The sequence below is a fragment of the Ictidomys tridecemlineatus genome, chromosome 4 (genome assembly GCF_052094955.1).
Source record: "Ictidomys tridecemlineatus isolate mIctTri1 chromosome 4, mIctTri1.hap1, whole genome shotgun sequence".
Taxonomy (NCBI): domain Eukaryota; kingdom Metazoa; phylum Chordata; class Mammalia; order Rodentia; family Sciuridae; genus Ictidomys; species Ictidomys tridecemlineatus.
Window position 1 is genome coordinate 73,607,502 of NC_135480.1, and position 21,123 is coordinate 73,628,624.

Sequence of the window (21,123 nt, forward strand, 5' to 3'; positions counted from 1 at the left end):
TACCTGTGTCCTGACTTGGAGGGCCGAAGAGTGTGCAAAGAGAAACCACCTCCACGTGAGAGAGGATTGGATGCAGCAGTGAACTCAGGGTGCAGAGTATGTATTAGTTGATGGATGGAGTTAGGAGAACATTATGGAAGGGATTGAAGATAAACAGGAAAGTATTATTTTTCTGAAAAGTAGAGGGGAATGGGGTAGGGAATGGAAGGCTAGGCCAGGGACAAGGATGTACAGACATGAAAGTCTGATAGAGAAATGGGTGCAAATAAAGGAGTTAGGGTCCGAGGAAGGGAGCTAATTGCATGGGGCTACAAAGGAGGTGGGATGGCCACCATTTACCATCATTTGAGTCAGCAAGCATCCCCCTCACAAAGCCAGAGAGAGACTAGGTGGGGCACACAATCATAACTATGGGAGAACAATGTCTCTCTCATTTACAAAGAAGACAGAGCATGACTTGAGTTGTTCCTCCAGCATTGGAAAAAAGGATTTCCTTCTGTTCTCTGTTTTACTGTCAAAAATGAGTGTCCCCAGGTTCAAACAGAAACAAGGGCTGTTTGAAGTCCACGGCTTAATGCTGTCTGCCTTAATGATTGTGTAGCTGTAAGAAGTGTCTCAACCTCTTAGAACCTCAATTTATTCATGTAAAAAAGGAGGTAATAGTACTAATTCATCAAGGTCATCAGGAGATCACCTGAGACCATTCATGGATTCATTCAACATACTTATTAAGTGTCTTCTGATGTGCCAGGTATTGTGCTCAGAGCTGGGATATGACAGTGCATGAGATGGGAGTTACAGACCAGAGAGCGAGAGAGACAAACAATGTCACGATTCATGGTCAGCATGACAGGAGGCCAGCAGTACAGGAGGCCAGGCACCTTGTTCAGGCTGCACCGTGGGCACACATTTGTTCCCTTTCCTTTCTAAAGCTCTCTCAAAGTAAAGCAACAAGCACTGTTCACTAACATTTATTAGTTAACTTATTTCAGAAATTTCCAGGGGCTCTCTCACTGTAGGTAGGAACAATATCAGGCCCACACAATGACAGTTGGTGCACAGAGAAAACTATGACAAGGTGACTAAATTCATGTCCTACTGGGGCTCCTAAGTCAAAGGAGACCCAGTAGAAAAATGACAGCATCAAGTCACACATTTAAACCTCAAAACTTTTGGCTCACTGGAGCAGAAAGTGCAAACACATCAAGCTGCAGGGCAGACAAGCCATTGTCCCAGGACTTGGGCAGTGTGGAGACAAAACAGGGCAGCCTCCAGTGGAGCCTGGAATGAGGCTACAGAGTGCAGATGCCTGACATTCTCCACAGCCCATCCGTCCACTCAAAAATGAAGGGCAGAGGAAAGCCTTCAATTCATTTAATTTCTGGTGAAAGAAGGCCTGGGTTTCCCTAAGGTTTACTCATGAGTGACAACATTATTTAAAGACCACTGGGCACAATGCCCTCCTTAAATCCCCAGTGGCCTTGGACAAAAGAATCTGGCTGAGGAGCTGGTCCTGAGCATTGTGAGGGGAGGTGACAGCTGTGTGTCCGCAACACTGGAGAGGGATTTCCTCCCCAGGCCTCCCTGGCCTCCCAGGGCTTGCTCTGTGCACTTAGCAGTGCTGGGGACAACAGAGGAGGTAAGGCCCCAGCGGGTGCAGAGGCTCTTAACAGAAAAGCTTCCTAAGTTATTCCTTTAGCAGCAACAGTGGGTGGTGACTAAAGCTCCTGTCTGGGAATTTAGTCAATCTTATTTTGGATATCGGACTGGAGAATCCATTGCCCTCTCCTTTTTTGGTAGCCTCGCTGTCACCTGTCCAGCCCTGGAGCTCTAAAAATATTTGTCAGGTTTACTCCAAGTGTTTGTTTACAAGTCTGTGTCCCTATTTAGACTCTTGGCAGATACTGTGCCTTGTTTATTTTTACTGTAGTGCCTGGCTTGTCATAGGAGCTGAATAAGATGGGGTTGGGGGGGTGGGGGCGGGAGAAAAGGAAAGAGAGAGAGAGAGAGAGAGAGAGAGAGAGAGACAGAGACAGAGACAGAGACAGACAGACATAGAAGGCAGGAAAAGAGTATAAATAAATGAACAAAACTGGCTCCAAGGTTGGACAAATTGATTAGGAGATGTCAATTTTGACTTCACAAATCTCGCAGGTCCTCAGATATTCCATAGAATTCTCAGGTTGGGGGTGGGAAAAGGTGTGTCATGGTAACACACCTGTCTTCTTCTTCCACCTGTGCTTTAACCCAGCTTTTATAATATATATCAGCTTATATACCAGATTCCTTATTTGTGATTTTGTTTGAATAAAAAATTTGTTTGCTTGTTTTGTTCTGTGTCTGAGAGAATTGTTCAAAATAAAATTGGGCTAGGTTTTTTTTTTTTTTTTTTGTACTTGTATTGCTTCAGCTTTTGACCATTGCTGGAAAATTTTCTGCATCTCTTCTTGGAAGGCTGCCAGAGCAATGATATAAATAAGGAACTTCACTTTTAACTGTCTGCATGCTGCTTGGTATCCACATGTCCTGGTTTTGAAGTGTGTGGACCTTGTATGATGATCAAGTGTGCAGACCCTCCTATAGTACGGGCCATCTACAAGGTAGCAGAGGAACTCCCATGACTTCCTTTACCTGCTTATTTCATGCCCACCCACAGAGCACCTGCTCTGCATGGGGCTCTGTGAGGTACTGGCAAATAGAGGTGGTAGGAGAAAGTGTTTTGTCCAGGAGCTCACATCCTAGTGAGGCGAGGTGAAGAAATTACAAGGTGATGTAATTCAAGATGCTGAGCAGCTCAGTCAGCAATGTACAAGTGCTGTGGGCAGCGGAATAGGAGAAATAACCTCCTTGAGGACTTGGGAGAGCGTAGGGAAGGCTTAGAAAAAAAGCAACACTAAAACTGGGTCCTATTCTTGGACAATTCTGCAAGACTGGAGACAGAAGGAAAGTGGACCGGCCTAGAGGCACCAGCCACAGGGCACCTCCTGGAAGAGGAGGTCTGGGGTGCTGGACCATCTGGGAGGTGCAGCTGACAAGGCTATGTATGTCAGGCAGGGAGGCTGGAGGTAGGTCAGACCAGATGGAAAAGATCCCTGGAAGCCTCACTAACCATCTGACTCTAGAGGCGCTGGGGAGCCTGTGAAGCTATTAAGGCATGGCTTCATGTACAATCTAAGGAAAGACTGATGACCCTAAAGGCAATGGGTAAGGAAGTCCAGCAGGCAAAGATAGCCCAATTTTCACTTAAATGAGTTCTTGACAGCTGCGGGAGGGGCAGAGGCTGGAGGATGTGAGGCAGTAATAAGGCTGTTTCCAGAGTCCATGTGAAGGAAGAAGATTAGGGCAGGGCAGAGGAGACAGTGGAAAGAAGGGATAGATTGGGAAGCAAGACATGATTCCTCCTTGTGTGTTGAGCGGTGGTGCAGGCCTTGGACGTTTCCAGCCCAGGAGACTGAGGCTGGTCCTTGTTTCTCAGCACTGCTCTGTGTCTGTGCTGTGGTACTGAGGGTCTCGAAGACGCTGTCTCTTTCCTGGGGGTGAGATTAACCATCCCAGTACTAGAGGAGTTGTTGACATCAGTCCTCATGGTTCATAATGTAGCAATATGTTTCTATTCTGATTCTCCATGGGCTTCCATATTGGGCTAAACTGTGTACCCTCAAAATTCATAAGTTCAAGTCCTCACCTCTCAGTATCTCAGAGTGTGACCATATTTGGATATAGAGTCTTAAAAAAGGTAATTAGGTTAAAATGGGTTGGTCTGTGTGACACAATCCAGTATGACTTTTGTCTTTATAAGAAGAGGAAATTATGATTCAGACAACATAGAGGAATGAGCACATGAGGATGCACGTGATAAGGTGGCCACCTGCAAGCCAAGGAGAGAGATCTCAGAAGAAACCAAACTTGCTGGCACCTCGATCTTGGACTTCTAGCCTCTGGAGTTAGTTCACTATTATAAATTGTGTTGTGATGAGAAAATAAATTTCTCTTGTTTAAGCAGGTGAAATTTTGTTGTGATAGCCTGAGTAAATCATATACTCCCTGTGACTAAATCTCACCTGGGGTACCCTGCCTGGTCCAGGGGATAAAAGGATTCACCTGGGAATTGGGACCATGTTCCATGTTTTTTTTTTTAATTTTTAATTTTATTTTTCTTCAGATCATCCAGCTTCTCCACTGGCCTATTCCATCATTATCGTTTCAGGGTAGGTGAGATGGGCAGGTGAACCAGGGGAATTCAGTCACTTAAACAAGAATGTGGCTGGGTTAATACGTTTAGGCTGCTGCTTTTTTTCTAAAGAGCAGTTTGTTAAAAATAAAACAACAAACAAACTCATGTGACTCAGTTTCTAGTACTAGCTTAGAGCCAGTTTCTTAGAGGGCTGGGTATTTTGGTTTTAATTGGAATGACTATTGAACTTTGTGGAGGAAATGCAATACATAAATGAAATCCATCTTCAAGGAGGCAAAGGCCATCAAAAAGGTCAAGGGGACTTCATAAAACCTGCTTCCCTTTAACTGTGATGACTTCATTGTTACATCCAAAGAGAGAGAAGTGTGAGCCTGTGGCCTTAATTAGGTAAACATACAGTTGCTGTTTGGGAATCTCATTGTAAGCAGTGGGAAGACAGGATTTTCACAGACAATTGCTGGATGTGACTAGGTCTGTCTCCAGGTCTAACCAGATTATCTAAGCATTGCTCCTTGAACCCGCAACAAAGGAACCTTTTAACTGGTTCCCCTCCAGATTTGGAGATGCCAAAGATTCCTTGTTTTGGGATAGCAACAACAGAAAGCACTGAAAGAGCACAATCTAAAATATCTAAGGAATCTTAGAGTAGTTTTGATTTGCATTTTTCTAATTACTAGAGATGTTGAACATTTTTTCATATATTTGTTGATCGAATGTATACATCTTCTTATGAGAAGTGTCTATTCAGTTCTTTAGCGCATTTATTGATTGGGTTGCTTTTTTTGTGTGTGTGTTAAGTTTTTTGAGTTCTTTATATATCCTGGAGATTAGTGCTCTGATGTGCATGTGGCAAAAATTTGCTCCCAAAAGGTAGGTTCTCTGTTCACCTCATTGATTATTTCTTTTGCTGAGAAGAAGCTTTTTAGTTTGAATCCATCCCATTTATTAATTCTTGATTTTATTTCTTGTTCTTTAGGAGTCTTGTTAAGGAAGTCAGGGCCTAATCTGATGTGATGAAGATTTGGGCCTACTTTTTCCTCTATCAAAACTACTCTAATATTTCACCTCATGCAATTATCTCAGAATGGCAATTATCAAGAATGCAGACAACAATAAATGTTGATGAGTATGTGGGAGAAAGGGCACACTCATACATTGCTGATGGGACTGCAAATTGGTGCAACCAATCTGGAAAGCAGTATGGAGACTCTTAGAAAACTTGAAATGGAATCACCATTTCACACAACCATCCCACCCCTTGGTCTATGTCTGTGTCTGTGCTGGGGTACTAAGGACTTAAAAACAGCATACTATAGTAACACAGTCACATCAATGTTTATAGCAGCTCAATTCACAATAGCTAAACTGTGGAAGCAATCTAGATGCCCTTCAATAGATGAATGGATAAAGAAATTGTGGTATATATACACAATGAACTATCACTCAGCATTAAAGGAGAATAAAATTATGGCATTTGTAGGTAAATGGATGAGAGTTGGAGAATATCATGCTAAGTGAAGTAAGCCAATCCCCCAAAAACCAAAGCCCAAATGTTCTCTCTGATAAGTGGATGCTGATCCATAACGGAGGGACATGGGGAAAATGGAGGAAATTTGATAGGGCAAAGGGGAGGGAAGGATGGGGAACAGGCATAGGGCAAGAAAGATGGTAGAATGAGATAGACATCATTACCCTATACAAGTATGACTGCATATACGGTGTGACGCTACATCATGTACAACCAAAGAAATAAAAAGTTGTGCTGCAACTGGGTACAAGAAGTCAAAATGCATTCTGCTGTAATGTATACCTAATTAAAATTAATTAATTAATTTAATAAAATGAAATATCCAAGGAAGTCCCCAATTCAGATGAGGAGTACATACTGCCTAGTCACTCCTCTGGAAAGGGATACAGTGAGGGGGAAAAGCACAGAGCTTAGGAGCCAAACAGACCTGAGTTTGAATTGGCTCCATTGGTTACTAAATATATGACTTTAAGACCACTAATCAACTTTCTGTTGCCCTCAGCTTCCTCTCTATATACCCGGTGTAACATTGACAGGGTGACACATAGGATTCAGTGTATGAAAAAAGATCAAAAGAACTGCACAGAGATGATGATGGTGGCTTGGTCAGCACTGCCAGGAAAATGACTCTCTTCTCTAGTTCATGGTTACCTTGACAAATGAATGTGGAGGATCAGCAACTACCCAACCTTCCTTTATGCACTCAGCAAAAATGAACAATCACCTACACTACCCCAGCACTCACTACAAAACAGACAGACTCTCTCCTCCATGAACTGAAAGTGTCATTCCAAAACCTGTTAGGGATTTTAAATATCTGTCACAGTAAGATCTGATGATGCTTTGGACACTCTCAGAGAGTGACACCTGCCACAAGAGTAATAAGAACAGGAGTAAAAGCTACCACTTTCTACTTTGGTTTTATGCTTCTTCAAACAATATTTTCACACATAACATGTGAGCCCCACAGAGGCTTTGGAACCTCAAAACAGAACCAACAAGTGTGGTCTCCATCTCCCTAAGTTCAATAGGAACTTTGTAACATGTTTTCCCCAAGTTTAAAATTAATATATGCTCATTACACACAAAAATTGAGAGAAAAAAATAAAATCACACCTTAAAATCACCCTGAGACAGATGATCATTGTATCATTTTTGATCCATTTCCTTCAGTCTTTTTTTCTATGCTTAAAAAAGTAGAAAATTTTTGTTTAAACAAAATGTCATATGCCTCTTTTTTCCCTGATAATGATCTGATTAGCATATTTCTGCATACTAAAAATTCAGCTTAAGACATTCTTAAAAACTGAAAAATAGTACAAATTATTATCTGATAGTTCCCATTTTCTATATTATAATTATTTATAGACCTTCACTATTATAAGTTCTGTTGTGATGAGCACACAGGAAACTTTGCAATTGTGATTTTATTTTATTTTTTAGGTTGAACCCTGTAGGTGGATTTAAAAGACTAATGACTCAATAATTCAACAAATTCTTCATAAGCACCCACTAAGTGCTAGGCACCATTCCAAATTGGCAATATAGTAGAAAGCAAAAAAGTGAAAAACCATTGAAATATTTCTGCTTTCATGAAGCTTACATTCTGGAGAGATGTAAATGATTTTAAGTCCCTCTGGGTGTTGCCAAAACACTTTCAGTAAGACCGGAGTAATTTACAACTCCACTATCAGCACATAAGTAGCCATCTTGCTACATTTTCATCAAGTTTGCAATTAATTTTTTTTGGCTATCTTCATATATTTAATGGCTATGTTGTTGTCCATAAGAATTTCCCCCCTTCCTTCTCTACTCCCACGTATTCACCCACTCACAAAACACAAGTAAATTGAAGAGATGCTTGAATTCTCATTGAAAGTGTACTCTCCAAATGTCAAGTATCAAAGACTTTTTATCTCTCTAGTGAGGAACAATCCCAGCCCCACAGCAGGGAGGGCAACAGAGAAATCACCTCCTACAACCTGCTCATAGTCCCCAAAGGTAGAAGGAGAAGATCATGATGACAAAAAGTCAGCAGTGAGCTTCTCCATCCAAATGCCAGATTTCTTTGGGGAATTAGGCAGGCCAAGCCAGATGGTCTCTGCAGGGGTCTTGAAGTTGGGGTCAAAGAAGCTCTCCCATGAACATATTTGGTGCTATAAAGAACTGAACAATAAATAGAGGGAATTTGGTGCGTTTCCATAGAGGTCTTAAGAAGATGTTGAGCCCTTATAATGAAAGGGCTACACATATAAAAATGCAATTTATATAGGAAAACTTAAAATATAGGGAAATATATAAAAAGAAGTAAACAAAATAATAAAAAATGAGCCAAGTTAAAATAAGAAATATATGTGTAAAATTATCATGAGTATAATATTTTCAAAGTGTTAGAAACTTACAGAATACTTATTTATTTATTTTGTTCTAATTAGTTATATGTGACAGTAGAATGCATTTTGACACATCATACATAAATGTACTATAACTTCTCATTCTTCTGGTTGTACATGATGTAGAATCATGCTGGTTGTGTAATCATATCTGTACATAGGACAATATTGTCTGATGCATTCTACTCCCCTTTCTATTCTATAATATTCAGAATATTCTGAATAATATTTCATTGTATATATATATATATATATATATATATATATATATCACATTTTCTTTATTATCCATTCATCTGTGGAAAGGCATCTAGGTTGGTTCCATAGTTTGGCTATTGTGAATTGAGCTGTCACAAACGTGGATGTGGCTGCATTACTTTAGTATGCTGATTTTAAGTCCTTTGGGTATAAACCAAAGAGTGGGACAGCTGGGTCAAATGGTGGTTCCATTCCAAGTTTTCTAAGGAATATCCATACTGCTTCCCACAGTGGTTGCACCAATTTGTGGGTCCCCTCCAGCAATGTATGAAAAAACATTTTTTCCCTATATCCTTGCCAACACTTATTATTACTTGTATTCTTAACAATTGCCATTCTGACTGGAGATGAAATCTTAGTTTTGATTTGCATTTCTCTAATTGCTAGAGATGTTGAACATTTTTTCAAATATTTATTGCTCAATCACATTTTTTCTTCTGTGAAATGTCTCTTCAGTTCCTCTTCCCATTTATTAAGTGGGTTATTATTTTTTTTTTTGGTGTTGAGTTTTTTTTATTTCATTATATATCCTGGAGATTAATGCTTTATCTAAGGTACAGGTGGTAAAGGTTTTCTCCCATTCTGTAGGCTCTCTCTCTTCATGTTATTGATTGTTCCCTTTACTGAGGAGAAGCTTTTTAGTTTGAATCCATCTCATTTATTGATTCTTGATTTTACTTTGTGTGCTTTAGGAGCCTTGTTAAGAAGTCAGTTCCTAAGCCAATGTGGTGATGATTTGGGCCTACTTTTTCTTCTATTAGGTACAGGATTTCTCTTCTAGTGCCTAAGTCTTTGATCCATTTTGAGTTGCTGAATACTCATTTATTTTACAAATATCTATGTATGTGTGTGTCTATTTATCTATCTACACACACATGGCTTAGTTTGTATGAGGCACTGCTTTAAGCATTTTCAACTTATGACTAGATACCATAGTTGTCTCCACTAGACAGATGAAGAAATTGAACATAGGAAAGTACTTATAAAGTCAGGATCTAACCCCAATTAATCTCCCTTTAGAGTCCACCCTTAAACACTATCATAAAAGAAGGAAACTGATGATTTGGTATAGTAACTGCTCTGGCTCAACAGGTCAGATCAAGAGGAATGTATCAACTGACTTCTATGAAATAGGAACTGTTGTGGCCCAGCGTCATCAAGTTCGTGAGTGGGAGGGCTAGGAATTTGAATCTGGCTTAAGATCTATCTGGACTCAAGTACACTCTTTCTACTACATCCTGCTTAAAGGAAAGGGTTTTCTCACTTGGGTTGAAGTGCATGGGGCATAGTTGGCACAGGCCTCAATTTTCTTTGAACAAAAGGCCACAGCGGGAAGAGAAGCTTCCTGTGTGTTGTGTTTAGGGGAACCGTTATGTTGAATGGCACCTTCAAGTGCTCCCTCCCTGCACCAGGCCCAGACACTTTAATATGGTCCAGGTGGTTCAGAGTTTACCTTTTGGATTCAGAGGCCTCCATGCAACAAATAATAGTCTTTAAGGATTTTAAGAAATGTTCTTACAATTTCAACCTTTGGCATTAGAATCTGCTGAACCTCCAGTTATTGAAAATTCTTTTATATTTTTCCCTTGATAATTCACACTGGACTTCAGACTGCTTTGATAGCTCCCTAAACAGTTGCCTTCATATTTCAAACCTATGAAATGAACATATTTGAAGGGATTATTCATTTTTTTCCAATGGAAAGCACACATACCCCATAATGCTTTAATAATACTAACCAGATGGATTGAGAGGACTTTGACAAGGAGTTTCTTTAGTTAATTTGAGAACATACTGAATTTCAGTCTCTTTTGACCATTGCAAAAATGGGCAGAAGAAAAAGTGCTCCATAAATTTCCTGCTTATGCAATTTTAATACTTTCATCATGCTCAGATGAATATATTTAAAGCTAATTCTCCCCTTCTTCCATTTTGAAAGTAGAGGTTTCAGGATTTATTCAGGAAAGCCCAATAAAATATTTACCAATATGGACTAGTTACACCTAAATAATTCCCACTCAAAATAGAAGGAGGAGAAGAAAAATACCTCCATTCAGTGCTTATGCTTGTATCTTTCTCCATTACCCTCAAAGAGTCCAAGAGCCTTCAAGAAAGTTTCTTCTTCATGTAAAGTCATAAGTTGCCAGGGCCAGAAGGGACCTTAAAGATAATATGGTCTAATTTTTCATGTTCTAGATGAAGAAACAAAGAATTTCAGATTTGGCAAAGGTCATGTAGGTAAGAAATGACTGAGTTTAGCCTTGATCCCCATTCTGTGTAATGTCCACTAATTATATAACTTTGCCTCTTTTCTGCTCTACTTTCCTGTCTTTTTCTTACTTTCTCCACTTCCTTTGATAGAGCAGGTCTTGTGTGGTGATGGGATAGGCCAAACCAGAGCAGGCCAGATTGTGAACAGCAAAATTACAGGCAGTAGAGGGAAGGTTCTGGTAACTGAGAGCCAGAAAAGGTCTTTATACTATATTTAGATCAGAGAATTTGACATCAGGTCATAGAATTGCTGTCAACAGATCAAGTAAGCGAAGGGTAAGAGAAACCACTGAAATTGCATTTCAGTGTAGGACTCTTCATCATAAGAACTGAAGTACACATGCACAAAACTCAACTCAAAGTGGATTAAGTACTTAGGAATTAGACCAGAGACCCTACACCTAATAGAAGAAAAAGTAGGCCCAAATCTTCATCATGTCGGATTAGGCCCTGACTTTCTTAACAAGACTCCTAAAGTGCAAGAAATAAAATCAAGAATCAATAAATGGGATGGATTTAAACTAAAAAGCTTCTCTAGCAAAAGAAACAATCAATGAGGTGAAGAGAGAGCCTATAGAATGGGTGTGAATTTTTACTACATGCACATCAGATAGAGCACTAATCTCCAGGATATATAAAGAACTCAAAAAACTTAACACCAAACAAACAAACAACCCAATCAATAAATGGACTAAGGAACTGAACAGACACTTATCAGAAGAAGATAGACAATTGATCAACAAATATATAAAAAATGTTCAACATCTCTAGTAATTAGAGAAAAGCAAATCAAAACTACGCTGAGATTTCATCTCATTCCAGTACGAATGGCAATTATCAAGAATACAAGCAATAATAAGTGTTGGTGAAGATGTGGGGGTAAAGGCACACTCATATATTGCTGGTGGGACTGCAAATTGGTGCAACCAATCTAGGAAGCAGTATGAAGATTCTTTAGAAAACTTGGAATGGAACTACCATTTGACCTAGCTATCCCACTCCTCAGTCTATACCCAAAGGACTTAAAAAAGCATACTATAGTGACACAGCCATATCAATGTTTATAGCAGCACCACTCACAATAGCTAAACTGTGGAATAAAACAGGATGCCATTCAATAAATTAGTGGATAAAGAAACTGTGATATATATATATATATATATATATATATATATATATATATATATATATATACACACACACACACACACACACACATACAATGAACTATTATTCAGCATTAAAAGAGAATAAAATTTTGGCATTTGTAGTTAAATGGATAGAGTTGAAAAATATCAAGTTAAGCAAAGTCAGTCAATCTCCAAAACCCAGAGGCCAAATGTTTTCTCTGATAAGTGGATGATAATCCTTAATGGGGGAAGGCATGGGATGAGCGGAGGAATCTTGGTAGGGGCAAAAGGGAGGGAAGGGACGAGAGGGGATGAGAGGGGATATGTGGATAAGAAAGACGCTATAATGAGATTGACATCATTACCCTAGGCACATGTATGATTGCATAAACGTTATGACTCTACTTCATGTACAGAGAAGTAAAAAATTTTGCTTCACTTGTGTACAATGAATTGAAAAGCTTTCTGTTGTCAAGAACAACTTATTAGAGCTTAAAAAAAACCTGAGGCATAGAACCAAGGCAGAGACGTGGCCAGACAGACCCAGAGTAGCTGAAATCAAAATATGGAGCTCAATTCCAAGGAACAAGTTTACAAGGTCAGGGCACAACTAGCAGTGAACTTCTGGCCTAGAGTTCCTTCAACTATCCCCAAACAGTGTAGAAGAGAGTAGCTATCTAAATAAATTCACACACTTCCAAATATTTCCATATATGCTTTGTGGATAGATTGGGGGCCATGTGACTAATCAAAAGAATGAGGGGAAGTAGCAACCATAAGACCCACATTCTTTTTGTTGGGAGGGAAAGAAGACCTAGAGAATAGATCTCTGTCAGCTCTTTGTCCACCCTACTTGAGCACTGTGATGGAACACATGCATGCTTAGACACAACATGTTCATTTTACCTGAGGGCTTAATTGACTACATGGGAAATGCCTTTGAGCAAGAAAGTATACCCTGCTATGTAGGGGCTATCTCTTAGAAGAAAACAAGAACAAAGAAGTTTTCCCCATAAAACTAATGCTCTCTGCCTATTATAACTGCTTATTTTGTTGCAAGCAGGATAAATGTGGGGAATTTATAAATTATAAATAGCAATCATATAAGCATGCTTAATCATAAATATATTTATATACATGTAAATTGATATCAATGTATATACATCAATTTAAATCTATAACCCATTTAATCTTTCCAACACATGAATGAGGCAGATATTATTTCCACTTTTAGATCAGGAAACTGAATCACAGAGTGTGAGTGATCTGGAATACAAACCTCTAGATTAGAAATCACATCTTAATAAGCAGTTAGGAAATTATTGCTAAATATTTATATACTGGTACTGTAATTTAAACTGAATCAATTTATTATACTTACCTGTATTTTAATTTAAAATCAATCATTTTAAAGTAAATGATTCAGTAGCATTTAGTGCAACTCACAATGCACTTACAATTTCAATTTAGTTCCAAAACACTTTTATTACCCTCCAAAGGAACTTTCTACTTAGTCACCAATTGCTTCCTGATTCTTATTTCCTAAGCTCTATGCAGCCCCCACCCCTTACCAACAATTAGTCTATTTTCTGTAGCTACATATTTACATATTCTGTATGTTTCACATGAATGGAATTGTATAATATGTAAACTTTTGTGTTTGGCTTCTTTCAGTTAGCACAATGTTTTTGAGGTCATCCATGTCATATCATTCACTAGTACTCCATTCACTTTTATGGTGGAGTAATATCCCCATATATACTACAGATTATTTATCTACTCATTCACCTGTTGATGGACATTTGGTTTGTTTATCCATCTGTTGATGGACAGGACCATAGGCCCAACTGTACCTGCAGGGTTTCTCATCTGCATCACTCGTTACCCATTGGAGAACTTGCGCATGCTGTTATTCCACAGTTACAAGACTGAAAATGCTTCTGAGTCATGAGGCCTTCAAGCTGAGAATCTGACCAGGTATTGGTCCTGGAAAGGATTTTAGAAGTGGTAGAAGAAATTACTCTGGGTGTAGAAGATTTTTGGGGTTCGTTCAGCTTTGCCTCCAATAGCTATGTAACTCTGGACCAGTCTCTCTGGGTCTCAGCTACCTATTAATTCAGAGGAACTCTGAGTCCCTTCTAGTCCTAACAATCAATGACTTGCATTTTCTCTGTGAAAATTACTTTTTGCTGAATTACATCAGAGTCACTAGTCTTCAGTAATTGTTATTCATTGTTGCTGTCTATTTTAGGTTCTATTTAACTATATTATTTAAATCTTGGTAACAATTCTTTAAAATATATTTATTAAAAATCATGCCTACTTTGTAGATGGAAGAGACAAGTAACTTCCCCGGTCATATAGCCAACAGGGAAAGAATAATGACTGAAATTCAGACAGTTGGACACCAAAGACCTCTGCTCTTTTTCGAGTCTCTGTTTTTCAATGATTTTTCTCTTCCTGATTTTATTTTCCCCTAATACAGACCTGTGGGTCTTCCAGAAAAGTTGTCTGTCCATAAAAATTGACTGTTTCTCCACTCCACATATTTTCCCAGAGCTTCTGAAGCCCACATACCTCATTCCCATTGAAGAACCTGGGAATCAGATCCATGAGAGGAGAATTCACTTTTCCTCCTTCCCCAAGGCTACCTGAGCAGATAACAATATCACGTGACCCTCACATGATCAGTTTATCTACCCATTGATCTCTATTATCTTATGGGTTTGTTACAGTGATTCTATAAATTAGTTGAGGATTAATTTTACCGGTGAAGAGGCTGAGAGGTAACTTGCCCATGGTCATATACCTGGCTTATACCATTTTCTTCTGGAGCCTTTGATGAGCCGGGTTGAACTGGAGTTTGGGAAAATATCTCAGGAACATGCAAAAGTTTCTCTTTGTGGACAGCACGGGGATGAGGGTGCTACTTACAGCCATACACACAAATGCCATTCAGAATATTAGCCCTGACCCTACAGAATCAATTGGTGGCCTATTTCAGGTGAAGCTATTTCAGGTAGCTTTGGGTACTCTCACAATCCATTATGCAGGCCTTCTTCTCTGTTCCATGAGCTTGAGAATCCCCCAAAATATCTCAGACAACACCAATTTTCACCAGATTTTCACCAGATGCAGCTTAGGACTCATGTTCTCCTGTGGATATGGGAAAACCCTGCATCATACACTAGAAAGTGACCCACAGTTCAGTGCTGATTACTCTTCCAGTACATAGAAGTAGAGGGATTTCAGTGGAGTGATACAGTGCCTTTGGTTGGATCACTGTTTTTGATTTGGAGGCCTTATGTTTGGAAAATCTGGCTTTGGATTAATTGATGCTTACTCTTTCTGTCTTAATCAACCCCAATTCTTTTTCGAATCCAAGCGTCACAAGAAGAAGGAAATATAAATATGTGAGGTTGCTGTTTTCAGCAAATTCACTCAGCAATCAATGCCAAACCAGGCATTGCCCTAAAACCACTCTGTCACCAACAGCAAGAAAAGGAGATAGGGTTGCATTTCTTGGAAGCCAACAGCTTGATTTTCATTTTGGTACATTGTGGGGTTTGTTTTTGTTGCTGTTATTCTTGTTGTTCTGGAATGAAGGACAGGCTTATTTTCAGAGCTGGGTTTATGATTAAACTCAGCATTATTTCTTGAAACAACTTGCTAAATAAATTCTATTGACTTAATACATTCATAGCCATTAGAAACCTGTCCTCCCCAAGAGAGATCCTTGTAGAATACAAATGTAACTGTGCTACTCCTTATTTGGGATATTCTGACCACAAGTTGCTTTTTTAGCCTTAGTGGCCAGACTGATATTTAGCTGTTATTCCATAGCACTCTGAATCAACTGGTCTCTATTATGGTTAGTAGATCCATACCACACTGGCCATTTAGATACTTTGAATATCATCTTTTCTTATTAACTTCTACTTCTACCCTTATCATTTTGAATGAACCAGGCTCTTTGGTCTTTTCATAGCTTCCCTTTGGAAACTCCCAACTTTCTCTAAGTCCTCTTAGCCTTCAATGCTCTCAAGTTTGAGAAATCTCCCTAGCCTCATCTTCTCCTATCCTTATCATGCACATTACTATCCATCCCTCCTGATTCCACAGAACTGAACACAAACCAATGAGTTGAGAGACATAGGGTTTTTTTTTTCCCCCACTAAAGGGGCACATCTAAAAAGAGCTAAGTGAATATCATCAGAAAAAAAAGGCAAGCTAGTAAAGTAAGTCCTTCTAATAAGAGATTTATAGAATCTAAAAGTTGAAAGTTATTCCCATCCCCTTCTGTAGTATCCTCAATAGATTTTTTTTAGCTTCAAAGCATGCATGTCCAGAGATACAGAAGCTAGTTTTTTTTTTTAAACAAAGTTTGTGTGTGTGTGTGTGTGTGTGCGCGCGCATGCGCGCCCACAAGGGTTGTTTTGTTTTACATTGAGCAAAAGTTGATCTTAAAATAATCTCCACTTAATATGTCCTTGGTCTGACTTCTAGAACCAAGCAAAATAAGTTTCCATACTAATTGATGATCCTCCATATGTTTGAGAAAGGCTCTCATCTGTCTTCTGTCCTTCTAAAAGACAATGAGAGTCCTGGAATCATTCTTTCTGTCCTGCTAGGAAAAGGATTATGCCAAATGTACCTATCAGGTATTTCCCAAGTGTCTGGCAGCAAGAAGTTGTTAGAGAGGGTAAATACATTTTGTTACAGAATTGATTCCAGTACAAAAATAAGCAGTACATTGCTTAAGTAGAAGATTGCAACACAAAAGAAAACAGTCAGAAAACCTAGAAGGTATTTCTTAGGGAATGTTCCAAACATCTTGCAATGGATCCTGAAGATTAAAGTTCAGCTGCAGCTTATTATTTGTGAAGTATTATACCTATTTCTTGCAGAAGGACGAAGGGGCAGGCAAAAAATAATGAGTCCACCCACACTTGGTTAATTTAGGAAAAATTCCTAGGAGGGGCCACTATGGGGAGCTGGAGATCATTCTGGAATGAAACCCAATTCTAGTAAAACTAAGTATGCATGGGAAGAAAGCAGTCTGGGCAGTGTCTGAGTTGAGTTTGGAAAGTGATCTTGGAATTTTTCTCTGAGGATCCACTTACAATAGTGATGTTTTCAGGTTGGGGTTTTGCCTGGAGTTAGAGCAACTGGACTCAAATACTCTCTAAGCTCCCTCTAGAGGTTGAGGTGTGTAGTTGCCAATGGAACTAGGGGACTTGGAAGCCTGCCCCAGTGTCCAGAGGGAAGTCTAGATGAATTATTGGTTCTCGAACAAAATCTGTTAGTTGAAAACATTAAAAGCAAAACAAAACTTCCCCATTCTGAATATAGCAAGGCTGAGATCAAATGCATTGTGAATATACACTTGTATAAGAGAGGTAGTAAACTGGTAATAGTCTAAAACTTTAAATTAGATACTTTGATATAACTGATTTGATTATAGGAGCAATGAATGTAAAAAAGTCATAACGACTTCCTGGATATGATGACTTCTAAAAATGTACATTATCTTTTGGTTAGTAGATGGTAGAATCAACATGATCATCATTATAGCCACCAATTATTGAGTACTTTTTTTGTGTCAGGTGCTGGATAAACACTTTACTTACATTTTCTCTTGTAATTTTCATTAACCCCCTTTGAGATCAATTCTACAATTAGCACCATTTTACAATCCAGGGAGCAGGGATTTAGAGAAGTTAAATACTTTGTGTGAGTTGATTTAGCTAACAGGTAGTGATGCCAGGATTTGAACTCAGGCTTGCACTCTTAAGCACAAAACAATGTTTTCTCACTAGAGGAAACTGGATTCAGCAAGATTACTGAGTAGTCCCAGGAAGACAACTTTCAAGTGACACAAAACTAGCAAGTGAATGAAAGTATATAAGCGGTACCTGATCCATCACGGACATTCAGTGAAAACCAGCTCCCTCCCCCTCTGTCAAAACAATGCTGACTACCTGTGTCTTGAGTGAGATTTCAATAGCATAAATACTCCTGAGGAGACAACCCAGTCCATTTAATGTTTGCATCCTGTCACCTAGACCTGTATGCTGCCTTCATTGAGTGCTAAATGAATATTTGCCAGCTGAATCATAGAAAGATTGAATTCCACTAGGCCTGTCTTCAAGGAGCTTATGATCTGCTGGAAATGATAAAATTTGTTCACATAAACACACACACACATATATACACACACACACACACACCCTACTATGATAGTCAGAAGAAAGTTAAAATATATTGAAAAATATATAAAGCAATTCCACACTTTCACATAAGACAGAAAGATTTGCCCATGTGCAAGAAAACGTACAAGAATATTGATTGAAAATTTGTTTATAATACTGAAAATTCATCAACACAAGACTGGAGAAATACATTTTAGTATACTGGCACAGTAAATGTTACACAATAATTAAAATAAGTGATCTAAAACTAAATGTATAATTTGGATGACTCTAAAAACACAATAAGCAAAAAATGTATTGATGTTCTACTTATTTAACACTAACTGTGTTCAGGGCATTAACTTATGTGCTTGGCATGTCTTAATCAGTTCATTTTTTTCCTTGAAGCAAACTTTTGAGTATAGGAACCATCACCAAGTCCACCCCAGAAATGATGAAATCAAATAAGGATACCTACATCTGATATAATTGCCAAAATGCTTAACCATATGCAAATATAGTACAATTATAAAAACAGGCACAGGAATCATTAAACACAAAATTTATGATAGTAATTACATTAGGGGTGATGAAAGGAAGGGACACGTGACCAGAGAGGTGAATAGAAGGGGCAACAAATGCATTTATACTGTTTCATTTCCTAAGCTAGATGGTTAGTGTATAGATATTTTTTCATTCATTATAATTTTTTTCTATATCTGAAATATTTCATAACGAAGAAAGTGATATATAAGCAGAAACTACATACCCTGAGGGCTCAAAGGAAGGAGACATCATGCCTAAGACTCCATGGAGGAAGGGGCATTTAAATTGAGCCTAAACATGATAGGTTTATCCCAAAGTCATGGGCTATGGCTAAATATGATAGGTTTATCCTAAATATGATAGCCTAAATATGATAGGTTTATCCCAAAGTCATGGGCTATGTAGTCTGCTCATGGAGCAAAGAACTCTTTGCTCCATGAGCAGACTACACATCTTTTTTCCTTTCTGACTGTACTCTCAGTGGGCCAAGTAGACTTTAAAGGGCCCCCCAAAGGAAAAACAGCCTTCCTGGGGCACCCACGTCTCCTGATCCCCAGGGAGTTCTTAGTTCCCGTCTTCTCTGCTTCTTGGTGATAATCACTAATAAGGTGCCTAAGGATTGTGTGTGTGTGTGTGTGTGTGTGTGTGTGTGTGTGTGTGTGTGTGTGGTCTCCCAAAGGTAAATCCTCAAACCCCAAATATTCACCCCATTTGCCAAACACTTCCCTGAGCTAAGTGCTCTTGAAATTAAGCTTTTCAATATGTTCTTTGTATCCCTCTAACCTAAAAACAGGTCTAGTCACTTCTTTTATACTGTTTTTATTCTTATTATTGTATTAAATATTAAGAGTTTGGTTTTCCCAGTTACATACCACTTCCTATTTCAACTAAATTGAGTTACCTCATAAAATGTCTAAAATGCTAAATCACGTAACATGAGGCCACAAGAGGACTTCTAGGATTTTTCACTCTAAGTATACACCCGTCCTAGTAGAACCAAACACACACAAACTCTCTCTCTCTCTCTCTCTCTCTCTCTCTCTCTCTCTCTCTCTGTCTCTCTCTCTCTCTCTCTTGATAAAATCCCCAACATGAAAAGGCAAGAGCTATGGCCAGGACATGCTTTTCTGAATTTCTGGAAACAAAATAAATTTATGAACTATTCTTCCACATGAGTGAATGTTAAGGGGCTTCTGATTACATTTGGACCCTACACACATATTTTAGGGCCACAATTTGAGAAGCTATCACCTCTGGGTCATTGAAAGAGTGGTATTTTAGAGCTGGAGGTGACCTGATAAATCATTTAATAAAGGATTCTCAAATTCCTGGTGAAACTGATTAGTCAAAAACAAGGGATTGACTGGTCAAAAACAAAGCACCACTCATGTTTTATCCATTGCCAACCTACTACATGAGCAACTATGTCAAGCACTTTACACACATTAACTTATTTTTTCCCTTCCCCAAATCTCACAGGGTAGATACTTCTATTGTTCCCATTTTATAGATGAATAAACAGAGGCATACAGAGTTAAACGAACTGCACAAGGTTCAAATCCTGATAGGAGCACTCCACTTGCTCACTTCTTCATAGTGCCTCTTGAACGAGGCACAAATAGAGCCCTGAGGTGGGATGACTCAGTGCAGATCACAGAGCTAGAAAGAATCCACTTGGGTCTGAGTCTGCATTTGACTTTGCAGGGCTGTGGCAGCACAGCAGTGTGTACAAGTGCACAGACTGTTGGTGGTAGTGTGAGGTCTTGCAGCACCTCTTCCTCTTCTCTACTCCCCTAGTCAGAACATGTTAGCATCCAGACCCTGATAGGTGTCTTGGGGTTGGGACAAAATGAAGCCCTAATTCATGGATCTGACTCTCAAGGATTCTCTAATATCACCGCCTCCTAGAGTCACAAAATATTCTTGCAGTGGTTTAAGAGCATACTCCTTTGAGAAAATTTTTACAAACAACAAAAAAGAAAGCACAAACATCTTAATTACATGGAATTTATGGAAACATAGAAGAAAGTAAAATTTATAATCTGGCCACCCAAGAATAATCACTACTGACATTTTGTTACATTTTCCTCTAGTCACTTTTGGACAATGTGGGTATTGTTAGCCATGACTAAAAAGAATGCAATGTTATATCCTGCTTTTCCCACTAAATATTGTCTAAATTTTGATCTACCTTTTGTAAATATCTTTTAAAAGCTTGATAATACACCATTATGCACATATGCTATAATTTTCTTAAACATTCCTCTGGTTAGCATTTATGCTATTTTAAATGTTTCATTATCATAACTAATAGTATAATTTTTTTTCCATGAAAAATACCTTTTGTGATATTTACTTGTTTTTCTTGGAAAAATTTTCAGCATGAAAGTACTGGAACTTATCTTCACATGGTGACATTAAGTTTCAAGCTGTTAATTGTCATTATGGAAATTGGCAAGTTATCATGGGATTTTAAAATGCATTTTCTTTTCAAGAACTATTTTTTTTTAATTGTACCCAAGGTCTAGTCCTTTGTTAGGATGGGAAATAAGATGGCAAGTGGAAGTACCCTGCCCACTCACGATGTGAGCCAGTCTGAAAGTGGCAGCAC

At 38.7% G+C, this 21,123-nt stretch overlaps 1 protein-coding gene across 6 annotated transcripts in view; it reads right to left on the reverse strand.

The window, feature by feature from the left end:
• Nucleotides 1-21,123, reverse strand: part of Me3 (malic enzyme 3) — a 191,731-nt gene that overhangs the window by 126,176 nt on the left and 44,432 nt on the right. Inside the window, exon 1 of one of the 6 annotated variants that reach the window (XM_078046822.1) lies at nt 13,629-13,777. The exons of the other annotated variants lie outside the window; for them this stretch is intronic. The gene's annotated coding sequence lies outside the window, so the exon portion shown is untranslated. Of the gene's footprint in view, nt 1-13,628; nt 13,778-21,123 lie in introns of those variants that run through there. 6 annotated transcript variants of the gene reach the window in all.